Here is an 18071-nt window from a genome sequence, read left to right as displayed (position 1 = left end):
GCAACAAAGTGTTCATGGCCATTTATCATTACCATTTGCTTACTATAGATCAACCAGTCTTGTATCAAGTGAATATTCTTACCCAAGCAAATTCAAACCAGTTTTGCAAGTAGCATTCTAGGAGGCTACAAAAGACCTTATTATTAATGTCCAAATGGACAACATCTGTTGAAATGTCTTCATCCCATGAGCCTTGGGTTTTGAAAAAACCCATTAGTAGAACTGTTGTCATCTCATTTGTTAGCTAACCTCAAAATGGCTTAGGAAGAGACAACTAAAGGATATCTGGCTGTATTCCAGAGAAGTTATGAATAGGGACTTTGGGGTTGGGGGGAGGGGTGTCAATTTCCAGCTTGGCCATTCAAAAGAGAAGTGGGGGTTTTTTTTTTTGTTCTTTTTTTTTTTTAATGACATGACAAAACACCCTCTGGTGTTTCCAAACCAGGAAACATCATTTTCTGGTGTTTTGGGTTTTGGTTTTTTTTTAACTGGTATTATACTCAACACATTGATTCTTGCCTGTGAGGCAAGTACAAGATTCAAAAATGAAGTCATTTCTAGCCCTACATTGACCTTTATGGAAACTACTCATTTGTAAATCTAATTCTGGCTGTTCTCATTTTCTAGGTTTTTATGAGTGATTGTTGGAATGTAAACTGGAGAGCAGGGATCGCTTGTTATTTTGGTTATCCCTAGAGCCTGCATTGAAACCTGGAAGTAGTGGGCACTTAGTAAATGTTTGGACTAAACTGAATTGAATTGGAGACTGCCTTGTGTGGTCCATCAGTAGTCAGTACTTTATCTCGTTATTTCCTGTTTCTTGATTTCATTTTGGCTTTCCTTGTCCATTGCTGGATTTTTCATGCCTTTAAAAATATTTCAGTCTGCACCTGATAAGTAGAGGACTAGAGATCCCAAAGTAGTTGCTTTTGACATGAATTCATTTTTCTTTCTTTTTTTTAACGATGGGGGAGGATTTAGTCCTCTGCTATAGTTGTCACATCTTTAATATGATTTAGATTGTGAGTCTCTTATCTTTATTATTTCATTTAACATCAAAGTGTCATTGTGAGGGAGGCAGTTACAAGGATTCTTGGGTGGTAGGGGTGGGGAAGCACTAGATTTGGAGTCAGAAGGATATGGATTTGAGTCTCAGTTCTTCTGTTTGGTGGCTGGATGACACTGGTCTTTCTTTTCTCATCTCTAAAATGGAGATAGTAGCACTTGTACTTCCTGCTTCACAGAAAAGTTGTGGGAATCAAGTGAAATAAGGAGATAATATGTGTAAGTTGTTATTGCTATCAGCCTGGGGAAACCAAGATGTTCAGTGGAAAGCAGTGGTGTGTAGATTTGGTTAACTTGGAATCAAGAAAACCTGGGTTCAAATTCTAAATTTGATACTTAATTAACAGTGTTTCCATGGGCAAATAACGTTGCCTCGATTTCTTCATCTGCAAAATGTGGGTAAAAATATCTGTAGTGTCTCCCTCAAAAGCTTATTGTGACATTCAAGTAAAATGATACAGGGTGTCCTAAAAGTCTCAGCGCCATTTGAAGCTATTAAGGCTTAATACCTTAAAACCATACTAAGAGTTTTGGAGTGCCCTATATAAAGCACATTACCATTTGAAAACTGTGTAAATATTCGTTATTGTTATTATCATGCAGCCTATCAGTGATAAGCAGCATAATGGAGTGGATAGTGAGTTAACAAGCGTTTATTAAACACCTACTAAAGGCTAGGCACTGTGCTAAACTCTGGGGATACAAAGAAAAATAAAAGATTGGTCTTGCTCTCAAGAAGTTTACAATCCAGTGGGGGAGACAGCTCTGTAGAAACACGCCATAGATGGGATCATCTGGAGATAAACAACAACAGAGAGAGAAATTTGTATTCCTGAAATAAAGAAGATGAGAGTTCTGTTCCTGCCTCTAACATGCTCATTGTGTGGACCTGAACTAACCATCTAATCACATTGTTCCTAGGCCACTTTCAGAGACCCATAGGACTTGTGCTGTCTGCATTTACTTCTACAGGGAAAGCTCTTTAGCCTAATGAAGTCATAGGTCCAGATCTTCAAATACCAAATCTATTGATCAAAGCATTTGTGCTAGGATTTGGAATACCTGGGATTGCATCCTATTTCCAATCCTTAATAACCATTTGTGTGACCTGAGTAAGTCACTTCTGTCCTGAGCCTGAGTATCTTTGTGAAATGGAAAGACTGGACTAACTAACGTCCAAGAGTCCGTTCTGTTCTAGACCCCATGGTTTCTCTAGTTCACCTTATTGTTGTCTCAGTTAATCAATCAACCAGTATTTATTAAGGGCTGAGTCTGTGCTAGTCACCGTTCTGTTGGGAAGGGTATCTATCTGACCTATTGCACATAGGTTGTATAGTTAGTACTAGATATTTGTGGCATGGTGGAGTCTGTTGGCTTAATTCACCTAATAATCATTGTTAACATGTATCTAGTATTTTAAGGATTTGAGATGCTTCTTTATATATTGGATCCTCACAGCAAACCTGTAAGAGTGTAGGTATTATGTAGCAAATTGAGCCCTGGAGTGCTTGGTACCCAGGTAGTAAATATTGGTTGGATTTAAACACAGGTCTCACATAATTATAAATGCAGTGCCAATTCCATTACATAATATAATCTAATGCAGGTGCAGAGCTTGCTACTTTATCAAGATTTTGCAAAAGCTAGAATATTAAAGTGGCAGATACATTTTCTTAGACTGCTTTTCCTGTGTGTAGACAATCAATGCATTCATTTTTTTAATAAAGAGAAAGTCTGAATACAGAGTGTTTCTGGAGTTAATCATTATTATTGGACTGTTTCCTTTTGTTATTTGAATTGATGAGAATGTATATCTCTTCTTTAATCACTGTTAACCTGGGTGGAATAGAAAGGAGACATGAGGTGGGGATGAGTGCAACATGAGAAAAATAAGATGGCTTGTGTCTTGGATCCAGGGGTTCTGGCAGTCACTCTGCCAGACAGTGAGACCAACTTGATTTTGTGTGCTTTATGTTACCATGGCATCTGTGGTCATTAATTATGCAAAAAAGGTGGTTCTGGGGGCCTGAAAAGCTTATGTCATTTTGACATTTTTCACCAGGATTTGAGATGACTCCAATGTGAGTTCAGTAATCAATTAACAGGGATTCCTGCATCTCAAACAATGTCCTTACCCTGACCTAGGTGCTTATCCTGGATTCAAGATCCAGGAGGAAGCTATTCTTGGCTTATCAAAATTAGGTCACTGCATTGAATGAGCTGTGGATTGATTAGACTGATGATCTAAAAAGAGAAAAGACAGAATGGCAGGATTTCTGGGTACAGGAAAGGTGGGAGGATCCTGTCTACTTTTATGTGTGTGGAAAGAGAAAAGCAGGGAGACAGTGGTGGTGCTGTTCAAAATGGTGTCTCTGTGTTTACACTTTAATGTGTGCATGTGTGTGTATGTGTGTCTGTGTGTGTGTGTGTGTGTGTGTGTGTAGGGTGTATATGGTTATATACAAAAGGAAGAATGAAGAATGCTTTTAAAACAACTTTTTCCAATTGATGCTACCACATGCTGTGTGGGAACCCAGGACAGGACAAGCATGGGGGGTGGGGAAGTGATTCTAAACTAATGTGTTTGTTTACTTATTGATGTGATTCACAGGCCAACACAAACAGCTCAAATGAACATAGAGTAGGCAGTTCTCTGGATGAAATCTCCCTCTGAGAATGGTTCTTTTTGTTTTTGTTACTTTTTTCTTTTTCAGATTAATGTGGAGATCTTAGATGTTAGCTCAGACACTTAGCTGTCATTTTTTAGCTCTTTCTCTTTCCTGTTATTTATAAACATCTTTCTCCATGTGTGTACACACACCTAAAACATATGATATCGTAAATTGTGTTCTCAGGTACTTCAACATTCAAATCAAAGATTGACACTGAGTGCCTTTCTGATGCTGACAGTTCTGAGTGTTATACATTCCTTTCCCCCTCCCTCCTTCTTGGGAAGAAAGCTGAACAAGAGAAGAGCCCAACATCACACAAGGTTGTACTAGGTACTAGTGTATAGGTGTTAGAATGTAACTTGATCTGATGGTTCTCTATTTTGGGCTAAGGTAAAAGAAGATGATTGCTGGTGATCACAATAAAGGGGTTATACTAAATCCGAATGGGGCCTTAATATTAAGCCATATTATGATGAGAAACATGATAGAAGCTAATAGAATAAACTTTTTATTAATGTTGAATTTTTTTCTTCTAAGTAGGAGTTACATTCTGACAATGAGTTCTCTTGGGATGAGAGCTCTTAATCACCTTTAAAAGTTAGAGTTTGGTGAGTTAAAGTTAGAACTTTGGTCATGTAGTTTTAGTTTCTGTCTCCTGTTTCTACTAAATTAGACATTTTGTACTTAATGCCTTAGTTGACACATCTCATTTTTCCTCTGGCTGCCTATAATGGGACAGTAAAATAAGGGGAAGTTTCTACATCATTTGAGTCTCACAATCACAGAAACAAAGACCCAACTTTTTACCACCAGTATTCTTTCAGGGGTATTATATGGATGTAAGGTATAGAATAGGATGGTTTCCAAAAACAGAAGTTGGTGGTGACCCAAAGATTAAGGGGAAGAGGGAGGCAGAGCCAAAATGGCGGAGTAGAAGGATGGACCTGTAGAAGCTCCCCTCCATAGCCCATAAAATACCTGTAAAAAATGACTCTAAACAAATTCTAAAGCAGCAGAAGCCACAAAATGACAGAGTGAAAGGGATTTCCCACCGAAGACAGTCTGGAAGGCCGACAGGAAAGATCTATCACACTGGGTGTGGAACGGAGCACATCCTGGCCTTGGCCACAGGGTGGCAGGAACAGGACCCCCCAAACAGGCTTTAGGGGGCAGAGTCCCCTGTAGCAGCTGTGGTTCCCAGATTGTTGAACCCACAAATGCCAAAGACAGTTTCAAAGATCAGTGAGAAAGTTCTTTTACCTGGGTGAGAAGGGAATGGGGTCTAACCCCGTCAACTCAGTCTCCATTTTTGGAGCCCTCCACCTAAAGACAAGACTCTGGGGGAATTGAGCAGCTGATCTGGATCTCAGCCCTGAGTGGCTCTCCTGGGTTGAGGAAGAGTGCTGGCGTGGTGGAGCTGGAGGTGATTGTGGATAGTGAATTGTACTCTGAGATCCTGGGCAGAACACGGTGCTTGTGGTTGCTCACAGACAAGAGTACAGGCCAGGAGAGGAGTAAACTTCTCTTTCTTTTTTGTGCCACCTTGGAGGAACTGAGAACTTACAGGTCCCCAGAGTATACCATCCTCTTGATAAAGGGCTCAAAAGTCAAAATTGGTTGGGAAAATGTCCAAAAAAGGGGAAAAAAATAAGACTATAGAAGGCTACTTTCTTGGTGAACAAGTATTTTCTTCCATCCTTTCATATGAAGAATAACAATGCATACCATCAGAGGAAGACCTAAAAGTCAAGGCTCCTGCATCCAAAACCTCCAAAATAAATATGCAGTAGTCTCAGGCCATGGAAGAGCTCAAAAAGAATTTTGAAAATCAAGTAAGAGAAGTAGAGGAAAAATTGGGAAGAGAAATGAGAGCGATACAAGAAAATCACGAAAAATGAGTCAACAGCTTCCTAAAGAAGACCCCCCAAAATGCTGAAGAATATTAAGGGGAATATTCATGGAGAGTATGAGCATTTCAATCCAAGAATTTACACAAGATAAGCAATGTAAACAGTGTCACCAGAAAAATATAATGTCAACAAAAAAGATGAGCTGGGCTCAATGGCAAGGAGGAACAACCAACCAATAAGCAGATTACATGATCCACAGGAATCCTTGCAATGTCAAGGGAACTCACAGCCCCTCCCCTCCATATTGAGTAAACCCGTGTTGTGAACTTGCTGGAGGCTACCAGGGGAATAGTAGTGGCTCTTTATTATGTAGTAGCTTCAGACGTTTACTGGCTGTATGACCTTGGGTAAATCACTTACCTATGTTCTCTTCGGCTTGGCCAACTGTAAAATCATAACAATGGCACCTACCTCACAGGGATGTTATGAGGATCAAATGAGATAATATTTAAGTGCTTAGCATCTAAAGTATCTGGCATCTAGCAGCTGCTATATAAATGCTGGCTACTATTGCTTTTCCCCTAAAGCAGGAGTTCTTAACACTAAGGGGCCATGGATAGATTTCAGAGGTTTGTGAGCTTGGATGGAAAAAAAGTATATCTTTATTTTCCCTAACCTCTAACTGAAATTTAGCATTTTTTCAATTATTCAAAGTCTGAGAAGGGGTCAATCTATAGGCTTCATAAGGGTCTGAAGTTTAAGAATATATTCTGATTGCTTCTGATTCATATGTGTCTAGTGGATTTTGTATTTTGGGCTTTGGAGTTTTTTAGGTTTGCCTTGCTACATAAGAAACAGGCTGGATACTTACTATATTTTAATCTCTTTAAGGGGGTGGGGTGGGGAATCATGTCTTTTTTTTTTAACATCTTTTCAAATATTAACAATGGATTTGTAGATTCACAAGAGCCTCAGGAGAGATGAATGTTAACTTTTACTGAAATTCCTGGCTACTAATAATCTATTCTCAGATGACATTATTTCCTTTTTTTTTTCTAAAGTCCTTGAGGTAGAGAAAGTGCAGTGGAAAATAAAATCAAACATTCAATGAATCCTTGGAGTTTACAATATGGCACAACTGTGTCATAAAGTGATACTGTAATATTTAGAATAAGTATGTATTTACTAACACTGTGCTGCTATAAATCTGAATTAATTTATTGCTTCAAATAAAGGAATATATGACTAACGTGAAAATGTGCTTAATAGGAATGTATGTGTAAAGCCTTTATCAGATTGCAGGCCATGTTGGGGAGGGAGGGGGGAAAAATTTAAAATTTATGGAAGTAAACATTGAAAACTAAAAATAAATTAAGTTTTAAAAATAAAGAAATAAAAACATCAGTGAATTCAGAGAAACTGAGTCCACTCAAAAGAGGGGCAGCTAGATGGCACAGTGAATAGAGTACTAAGCTTGGAATCAGGAAGACTTGAGTTTACATTCAGCCTAGTACAGTTACTAGTCTTGTGACTCAGGCACTCCATTTGCCTCAATTTCCTCATCTTTAAAATGTGAAAAATAACAGCACCTACCTCAAAGGGATGTTTTGAGGTCCATATGAGATCATAGTTGTAAAGCATTTAACCCAGTGCCTGGCACATAGTAGTGGCTATGCTTTATTCCCTTCCCTTCTCCTTAAATAGGAGAGATTTCTCAGAAGGAAAAAACACGACTGAAAGAGAGGTATGTTGTTAAAAGTGTGTCTTCTGTCCTTTTTGTTCACATTTGTAATCTCAAGTCCATTCCCTTGAAATTCAGACTTTAAATTCAGGAACTCCTTGGCAAATCTTCATATACTCTTTTGATTGAACAAGTGGCTACTAAGTCCCTTCAGTACTTTTTTGTCAAGTAGGTGGTAGGATAATGGTGAAGATCTGTGACTTCAAAGACATACAGAACTCTTATATGAGGAAACCTCATATAAGCTGGCACGCTCTCTACAATTGAGAGTCTCTCAGAGTCACCTAGAATACAGAGAGATTGTGACCTGTCCAGCATCACACAGGAAAGGAAATCAGCATTTGTATGGTATCTATTAGGTGCTATTATTATCCCCATTATACAGTTGAAGAAACTAAGGCAAACAGAGGTACACAGAAATGTATCAAGTTTTGTATTTAGAGGCAGAATTTGGAGTCAAGGCCTCCTGGTACCCAGGACAGCTCCCTAGGTGCCATACCATGCTGCTTTCTCAATGAGTAAAAGTTACTCTTGGAGCTCATGGATAGGGAAAAAAGACATCATTGAATTAGATTAATTTGAGGACTGGACAGACAGGTAGATTCGCCAACATCTCAAAGGAGAGTACTTAATGAGTTTTGACTTCTAGCAAGGTGGGTTCTGGGTCTAAAGTCAATATGACTTGAATTCAAATCCAGCCTCAGACACTTATTAGCTATTTGACTCTGGACAAGTCACTTAATATCTTTCAGCCTTGATTTCCTCAACTGTAAAATGGGAATCATAATGGCAATTACCTCTCAGGGTTGTTGTGAGGATCAATGAGATAATTTGTGTAAAGCAGTCTATAAATGTTACCATAATCAGTGGGGTGACCTTGGATAAGTCTTAGCCCCTGAAGCTCAGTTTTGTTATTTGCAAAATAAACATAATGATACCTTTGTTAACCTATTTCACAAAGTTATTAAAGAAAAGTGAAAACTGGTGATAAATGGGAACTGCTTTATTTTTATTTGGTAGATGAAATGATGGGCAAGATAATCCTACTATTCTGGAAGATTAAAAATCCCATAGTAGAGGGGATAAAAATCTTCTTGTTCTCAGAATGTTACTTCAAAAGCCCTTTGTCTCAAATATGTACATAAGAAAATTTCCCTCTGTAGTAAAACTCAAGTGTGATGATGAACCAAACTCAATGTTTTATTTTTTTAAATTTTATTTATTTTCATTGTTCTACAATCACTGCTATGTAACTTAAATTATTATTTTCCCTCCCTCCCCCATCATTCCCCACTCCCTCCCCAAGATGGCATACAATTTTATATAGGTTCTACACATACATTCCTATTAAATACATTTTCCCTGTAATCATGCTGTGTAGAAGAATTAAAATGAATGGGAGAAATCATCTAACAAACCAAAATGCAATACACACACAAAAAATGATCTGCTACATTCTGTGATTGAATTCCATAGATCTTTCTCTGGATGTGGAAGGCATTTTGCTTTAGAAGACCATTGGGAATTTTTTTTTAAGTCCTTGCATTGCAATGAAGTTCCAAGTCTACCAGAAAAAACTCTCACGTGCTGTGGTCGTTGCTATGCAAAAACTTCTCCTGGTTCTGCTCCTTTTACTCAGCATCAGATCATATAAATCTTTCAAGGCCTCTCTGAAGTCTTGCTGTTCATGATTTCTTGTAGCACAATTGCATTCCATTACATTCATACATCATAATTTATTCAGCCATTCCCCAATTGATGGCCATCCCCTTGATTTCCAGTTTTTGGCCACCACAACGAATGCTACTATAAATATTTTTGTACATGTGGGACCCTTTCCTATTTTTATGATCTCTTGGGGTACAGTCCTAGAAGTGATATTGCTGGGTCAAAGGATATGCATATTTTTGTAGCCCTTTGGGCATAGTTCCAAATTGCTCTCCGGAATGGTTGGATCAGCTCATACCTCCACCAACAATGTATTAGTGTTCCAACTCTCCCACATCCTCTCCAACATTTATCGTCTTCCTGTTCTGTCATGTTTGCCAATCTGATAGGTGTGATGTGGTACCTCAGAGTTGTCTTGATTTGCATCTTTCTAATCAAAAGTGATTTAGAGCATTTTTTCATATGACTAGAGATATCTTTAATTTCTCCTTTTGAAAATTGCCTTTTCATATCCTTTGACTTTATCAATAGGGGAATGACTTGTATTTTTGTACATTTGAGTCAGTTGTCTACGTATTCTAGAAATGAGGCCTTTGTCACAGACATTAGCTGTAAAAATTCTTTCCCAGTTTTCTACATCCCTCTGTATTTTGGTTGCGTGGGGTTTGGTTGTGCAAAAATTTTTCAGTTTAACGTAATCAAAATTATCCATCTTGTACTTCATAATGCTCTCCATCTCTTCTTTAGTCAAAAATTCTTCCCTTCTCCATAACTCTGATAAATACACTATTCCTTCCTCCACCAATTTGTCCATAGTATCAATCTTTATACCTAGATCATGTACCCATTTGAATTTTATTCTTGTATAAGGCATTGGTCTATGCCTAGTTTCTATCACACTTTTATTCAGTTTCACCAGTAACTTTTGTCAAACAGTGAGTTCTTATCCCAGAAGCTGGGGTCCTTGAGTTTATCAAACAGTAGATTGCTATATTCATTGTCTATTGTGTCTTGAGTATTTAGCCTATTCCACTTGGTCTACCCTTCTGTTTCTTAGCCAGTGCCAAGTGGTTTTGATAATTGCTGCTTTATAATACAATTTGAGATCTGGTAGGGCTAGGCCACCTTCCCTAGCATTTCTTTTCATTAGTCCCCTTGATATTCTGGAACTTTTGTTCTTCCAGATGAATTTTGATACTATTTTTTCCAGCTCTGGAAAATAATTATCTGATAGTTTAATTGGTATGGCACTAAATAAGTAAATTAATTTAGGTAGAATTGTCATTTTTATTATATTGACTCAGTCTACCCACGAGCAACTGATGTTTTTCCACTTACTTAGATCTGACTTTATTTGTGTGAAAAGTGTCTTATAATTGTGTTCATATAGTTCCTGGGTTTGTTTTGGCAGGTAAACTCCCAAATATTTTATAGTGTCTACCCTAGCTTTAAATGGGGGATTTCTCTTTCCACCTCTTGCTGTTGGGCTCAACCTTTTATTGATCACAATTAGTTACTTTTGTGTTACTCCTTTCCTACTTTCCCTATGGAACCTCTTTAGCCCCCTGAGGCAGGTAGGTGGTCCAGTGGATAGAGTAAGTGGGTCCTGGAATCAGGAAGACCTATGTTCAAATCCAGCCTCAGATAACGTGCAGGGTTGTGTTATCCTGGATAAGTAACTTCACTCCTGTCTGCCTCCATTTTCTCGTCTGTAAAATGAAAATAATAATAGCACCTCCCTCAGTTATTGTTAGTATAAACTGAGGTGATATTTGGTAAAGCACTTTTACAAAGCTTAAAGTATGATGTACATGGTGTTATTCTCGGTGCTGTTATTATGACTATATTTTCACTTGATCAGAGACTCAAGTATTCCATGACTTGAATCAAAACAGCATCACTGGTAGAATATTGTTATTCAAAAAGATAGGCCTTGGGATCAAAGAGAAATTTGGGATCAGTAAAAGAACTTTCAGTTTTCCAAAGGCAACCCAGCTAATTTGGATTCTTTACTTCTGCCCAGGAGGAGTGGGATGGATGCTTGGTGATCTCTCTTATTAGTGACCATGCCCACATTGAAGAAATTACAGATCCATCTGGGTCATTCATTACTTTGGTTTGTCACTTGAAATGTAGTTATAAGTTGCCTGAAAACCAGTTCTCTAGAAAATGCCCAAGGCCAATTTCAGTATAACATTTAGGAGGATGATATTTTTTAACAATAAATATAATACCTAGTGTTTATGTGGTACCTACTATGTGCTGGACAATGTGCTAAGCATTTCACAAATTTAATCCTCATTTGATCCTCAAAACAACCAAGGAAGGTAGGTGCTAATATTATCCCCATTCTACAGTTCAGGAAACTGAGGCAATCAGAGATTCAGTGACTTACTCAAGGTCACACAAATAGTAAGTGTCTGGAATTTGAACTCAGGTCTTCCTGCCTCTAGGAATTTTTAAAAAAAATATTCTTATAAATTTGGCAACTGTCCACAAAATGTTTAAAAATACAAAATAAGGAATACAGTCTTAAGTGTCAGAAAGTAAAATCTTGGCATTAAAATGTACAGAACCAACCAAATTAACAGAAAACAAAATTTCTCTTGTTTTGGGTTGTGTTTTGGTTTGTTTTTTTCCAAAACCACACCACCTTAGTTCTATCCCTTTGGTTTGATTTTCTTTTTCTACCTTGGAAGATAATGAATACATTGTTCTGGCTCTGCTGATTTCATTTTCCATCACTTCATATAACTCTTTTCACATTTATTGTTTTTTTTTTATGGGGCTGTAATCTTCCATTGCATAATGTACCACAATATATTCTGCCATCCTGCAATCATCGGGCATAGTGTTTTTTCCCAATATTTTTCTAATATTGATGAAGCAGCTATGAATGTGTTTGTATAGAGAAGTCCTTTTTTCTGATTTTCAAAGTTTTTATCTTGGTAATGCAGTGTCCAAGTCAAAGGGCTTCATTGCTCTTATTGTATTTGGTACAAAAAATCCATACATTTTTCCAACAGTATTAAATCAGAAGCATCAAACACATTACACCCAACATTCTCAAGTGGCCCAAACCAGATTAAATTGGAAAATACTAACAAAATATGTAGATAACTTTTTAAAAAATTGATATGTGGCCCACAGGGATCTTTATGTGTGAATCTGTGGCCCCTGTTTTTGGGTTTGATACCACAAATTTACATAAATTTTAAGATCAATTATAATAGTGGCATCAATAACTTGGGCCTTTATGATCTTTCTTCTTGATCACATATAACCTAGGCCTGAAGACTGGATAGCTCTGGCAATATGAGGACTTTCCTGTGTGGGAAATTTCTTCATCAACACCTCACACCTAATCTATGATTTAGTAAATGTCTTGGGGAGTTGCTTGAGACATTTATTTAAGGGCTGGGTGACTTGCCATACAGCTGGTAAGTGTTGGAGGTAGAATTTGAACCTAGCTCTTCTGACTTCAAGCCTAGTATTCATTTCACTACCATATACAATTTATAGACTTTAGGATGCTTTGATAGTTTGGAAAGGCTTGGATTTCCATCACTACGGTTATACGCTGTGGTGATTCAGATCACAGTTTCTCAATGTTTCACAAGTTACTTTGGCTGAAAAGTTTATGACCAGGTGCCAAACCTTCTGGTGATCATCCAGATAAACACAAAGTCCATTTCTAGATCTTTGTTCAGTTAGTCTAGTCTGGGAGGACTGAGTCAGGTTTGTGCTCTGCTAACATTGACTTCAGTTCAGCTCAACTGCTATCTCTTAGACAAGGTATTTCCTGACCTCTTTCCCTTACTGCTAGTGCCTCCTTCAAAAGATTTTATCTTTACTTTTTAAACAAGGTATCCCAAAAGTCTTAGTGCAGTTTCAAATCTTATTATGAATATTATTATTAAAGTCATCTTTGGTGGCAACTCTTGTGGAGAATGGGACAGCCATCTCCACCAATTGTGAACCCAGTTTAAGTAGCAAGGGATCCTGATGGAGAGACAAAAAGCATGTGCCAGGTAGGTCAAATCCTGACCACTACAACCACCACTACCTTGCCCACCATCTCCCCTCAGACTCTGATGGAGATAGCCCAGGACCTTGAACTCAAGACCTTGGGATTAATAATGCTTCTGGCCTACTACCTTTGGCCATTATCCTGGGAAACCAGTCCTGTGGAGATACAGCCTGGCCACTGCTCCTGCAAGTGCTATAGCCACAGCTATATGGAATAACCTGAAGGGAAAGTTCTTTCCTCCCAAATGCTTGGCACTGTTGAAAAGTTCAACATCAGAAACAGATGTGTTTTATCAGCAGAAATGACATTAAAGATGAGGCATTACTGCTTACTTTGCTGCTGTACTCACAGGACCTTTTCATCCAACTTGTAGCTGAAACCTTCCTTGTGTCTTATCTTCCCCATTAGAGTGTGAGCTCCTTGAGTATATTCCATTTGTATTGTATTTTCAGGGCTTAGCACAGTACTTTGTACACAGTTTGAACTTAACAGATTACTTATTTATTCATTCATTTTTATACATGTTCCTTTCAAAAAATTTAATTTTTGATTTCCCCCCAATTATGTGTAAAAACAAATTTCTACATTCATTTAAAAAACTGAGTTCCAAATTCTCTCCCTCCCTACTCACCTCCCTCATTGGAAGGCAAGAATTTGATATAGGATATATATGTGTAATCATGCAAATCGTATTTCCATACTAATCATATTGTAAATCAATACATCAACCAAAATAAAAACCTAAGAAAAATAAAGTAGAAAAAAGTATGCTTCAATCTGTATTAAGGTTCCATTAGTTTCTTTTCTGGAGATAGATAATATTTTTCATGATAAGTCCTTTAGAGTTGCCTTGGATAATTTATACATTGTTTCTTAAGATAGAATGTGAACCCTTTGTGGTTTTACTGTTATCTTTGTATGCTCTAGCACAGTACCTGGCACGTAGTAGGTGTTTAGTAAATGCTTGCTGATTATTCACCTCTGTACCAGGAGAAGGCTTGAGACCATTTATCTAGCACAGCATATTTTTCCAAGCACTTTACAGACCACATCTCCTTTGATTCTCACAGCAACCCTGTGAGGTAGAAACTAGGAGTGTTAACGTACTCATTTTTTAGATAAGGTATTGGAAGTAGTTGTCAGGTCTAGAGCCTAGATCTTAAGATCCTAAGTCTACTGTTCTTTCAATACTCTTCACAGATGCCTCTCTGTGATGAGCCTAGTGGATATTGATGGGGAAACTCCATTGAAGAAGTAGAATGATGTCCTGTTGTTTGTTGCGATTAATGCAGCTTCATTTCTGTCTTGACTTGTTTCCCAATAGCAAGGGTCATAGATGCTTAGCTGATTGTATCTGTCTTTGTAGACTCTTCTGAGAAGCTTTATCAGTGTAGTATCTGAATGCTTGCTTCTTGGTGTAGGAAATGTTGTGTAGATTTGTGTGTGGTAGGAAGAAAATAGAATTTTAAAGGAAGTGCTTCCTATTCCCAAAGTGTGCAGTGCCATCTGTTTTAAGCCGGAATGCACAACTGGTCATCAGAAGACAGCAACTAATCCCAGAGAGTCAGCTGGCCACCTCTCTAATCACAGTTACTCTATTCAGAAAAGGAGGAATGTGTTAGACTCTCTGGACATGTTAGCAACAACAGTTAATGTTTGACAAGTGTTTTGAGGTCAGAGAAAGGTGCTTGTGAGACAATCCCAAATGTTCATAACATACAAATCAAATACCAAAATCATGAAAAGCACAATGGGGAAAAAATCTCCCCATTTGATGACAGTGCTTCTTACTTTAGACTCTGTGACCTTTTTTTAAAAAATTATTGTTAGTTTTGATAACTGCATTTCAACACAATTTGCTTTCTTTTTAATCTTGTATATTTTATTTTATGCATTTAGAACTATCAGGCTTTACCAGACTGTTGCAGGGGTCCATGGTACAAAAAAGGTTGAGAACCTCTTCTTAGGGGGAATTCATATATTATATGAAAGAAGCTGAGAATAAAATACTGGGGAAATATTTTTGTTAATGCCTTGGAAGTCACTGTGTTGTAATTTTTTCTCCATATTGAGGCAGCATGATATTTATCCAGTCACTGAACAAACAAATGCTTACTATGTTTCAGGCACTTTGCTAGTTCAAAGGATGCTAGACATCATGGCATTCTTTCCCTCATTTCATAACAGATCAGCCAGTGTCATAGCTGGATTTGGATCCACATCTTCTGTCTCCAAATTTAGTGCTCTTTCTAACATACTAGGCTGCCTGCCCCGTTGAAACCCATTATCATCTTTATTTGATGGTTGAGAAATAGGCATTTGAATGAAAGAATGAATAAAGCATTAAACACTTACTCTGTGCCAAGCTCTGTGCTAAGTCCTGAAGACAGAAATAGAAAAGTCAGGCAGTCTCAGTTCTCCTGGAAGGCACATTCTAAATGCAGGTCAAATTGAAAGATCCTGTGATCGTTAAGGTATGGGAGCAAAGTAACTGGTATTTCCTTATCTTTAATGCCGTTTTCACTGATAAAATAATATCAGTTTCTGATGTTGAACTATTTGACAGTGTCAAGGATTTTGGTGGAAAGAATTTTCTCTTCTGGTTATTCCATAGTAGCTCTGGCTATAGCCTGAGGAGCTCTGGCTATATACCTGCAGGAGCAGTGGGTAGACTGTATCTCCATAGGATTGGTTTCCTAGGATGATATCCAAAGGTGTTAGACTGGAAGTATTATTAATCCCAAGGCTCTCGGGTTCAAGATTCTGGGCTATCTCCATCAGTGTTGAGGGAAGATGGTGGTCCAGGTGGTAGTCATGGTTTGTCCTACCTGGCACAAGCTGCTTGTTTGTCCATCAGGGTCCCTGGATGCTCCGACTGGGCTGGCTTGTCTACCTTGTGTATTGCAGTTGATTGGCTCTTGGTGGGATAGTCAGCCTCTTCTTCCTAGGAGTTGGTTTGCTTCCCTGGTGATGGCTACAAGGACTGGGATGGAAGTAGCACCAGTGGTCTGGGGTGGGGGCTCTTATGCCTACGTATGTATTGGTGACAGATGGTGATGAAGGTGAACTCTCTCCACAGTTATTTCTCCACTCAGTGATGGCTTTGGGGACTGGGCTGGAAGCAGGTTCAATGGTTTGATCTTCCCACAGCTCTTGGGCTGAAGGTCCTAGGTGTTCTTCCTCAAAGTCTGAGGGGAGATAGTGGTCAACGTTGTGATGGTTTGATTTGCCTGGCACATACTACTTCACATTTCTCCTGCAGAGGGACTGCTGCTTTAGCTAGGCTGGCTGGCTTGGTCTGTGGGGAGTCCATTAGGAACACATGAATGACAGTCTTTTAAGGACTGGTTTATTTCTGCCCATACACATCACATAGCTTCACAACTATTAGGTGAGGGTGTGTCAAAGAATGTACTGCAGCTGAATGTTTTCTATTGCATAGTATTAACAGCTAATTGAAAAACAATAGTAGTCCTAATGTTACTCTACAGAATTGCCATTATTTTCAATTTTTAATGTAATTAGGATATAGTAATTTACATGTATTCTTTTACAGCAGAAACAACTTTTGACATTATTTAATCTCATTTTCTTGTTAGGAAATCCACACTAAAAAAATAAAACCAATAAAGTCCAGAGTCACATAGCTTGTTTCTTGACATTTCCTCTACAAGATTTTTCTCAGTTTTGAAGAGTGATTTGGTTCTGAAAATACAGGTGGACAATATGGTTTTAGTTCCTTTAAAACTGCTTATGTCTCCAGCAATAGAGTCAGTAAATTCAAAATAAAATTTAAAAGGTTATTTGAAGTAAATAGTTAAAAATCATAGTTATTGAGCCAAATTAATTTTTTTAAAAAAGTGCTATTTCCCAATTGAAAAATGGTCAGAGGATGTCAACAGGCAATTTTCAGAAGAATCCAGAACTATCAAAAGTCATATGAAAGAATGCTCTAAATCACCATCGATTAAAGAAATGCAAATTAAAACAACACTACGGTATCACCTTATACGTATCAGATAGGCTAACATGGCAGAAAAGGAAAAGGACAAATGTTGGAGGGGATGTGGAAAATTAGGGACACTAATGCATTGTTGATGGAGTTGTGAATTGGTCCAGTCATTCTGGAGAACATTTTGGAACATGCGTAAAGGGCTATAAAACTGTGCATACCCTTTGCCCTAACAATACCACTGCTGGGTCTGTATCCCAAAGATATCAAAGGAAAAGAATATTTATAGAAGCTCTTTTTGTGGTGACAAAGAATTGGAAATTGAGAGGATGGTCGTCAGTTGGAAAATGTGATTGTAATGGAACACTATCGTGTTATAAGAAATAATGAGGGAAGACCTAATGAATTGATGCAAAGTGAAGTGAACAGAACCAGGAGAACACTGTATACAGTAACAGTTGTAATGATGAGCAGTTGTAAAAGACTTAAGTCATGATAAAAAAAAAATGCTATCTACCTCCAGAGAGAGAACTCTGGGTACAAACTGAAGTATAATTTTTTCACTTTCTTTTTGCAACATAGCTAATATGAAAGTGTTTTGCATGATTTCATGTGTGTAATTGATCTCATATTGCTTGCCTTCTCAATGGGTAGGGGAAGAGCTGGAGGGAAGGAGAAAATTTGGAACTCAAAAACAAACAAACAGATAAAAATCTGCTATTTCCACATACCCTAAACTGTAAACAGGGGAGGAAAAGTACATGAGATGGAGTTGGAACATTCCCTCTTTAATCAGGGAAACTCTTCTTTCCTCTATGTTGGTATGTCATATATTCTATTTTGATGAAAATATAGTGATTGCCTCCTGACAAGAGACCAGTAAACTGGAATAACCAAATCCAGGTTTTTATTAGATTATTAAAGCATACGCTCCTTGAGGGCAAATGCTGTTATTTTTCATTTTTATATTCCTAGCGCTCAGCTCAGGGCCTTACCTAGAGTAAAGTTTGTTGAATCAAATGACTTTTATCACTTTGCCCTGTATTGTATTTGTTAATATTTCTCTCTTTGTGATGCCTTCATACAGGTACAC

At 37.9% G+C, this 18071-nt stretch overlaps 1 protein-coding gene across 3 annotated transcripts in view; it reads left to right on the top strand.

The window, feature by feature from the left end:
• The window catches only part of TET1 (tet methylcytosine dioxygenase 1), a 172011-nt gene that overhangs the window by 50557 nt on the left and 103383 nt on the right, over positions 1 to 18071 (top strand). The window lies entirely within an intron of this gene.

This window comes from Notamacropus eugenii, chromosome 1 (assembly GCF_028372415.1).
Source record: "Notamacropus eugenii isolate mMacEug1 chromosome 1, mMacEug1.pri_v2, whole genome shotgun sequence".
NCBI lineage: Eukaryota > Metazoa > Chordata > Mammalia > Diprotodontia > Macropodidae > Notamacropus > Notamacropus eugenii.
Note: the sequence above shows the minus strand (reverse complement) of the source record. Positions and strands in the feature narration are given on the sequence as shown.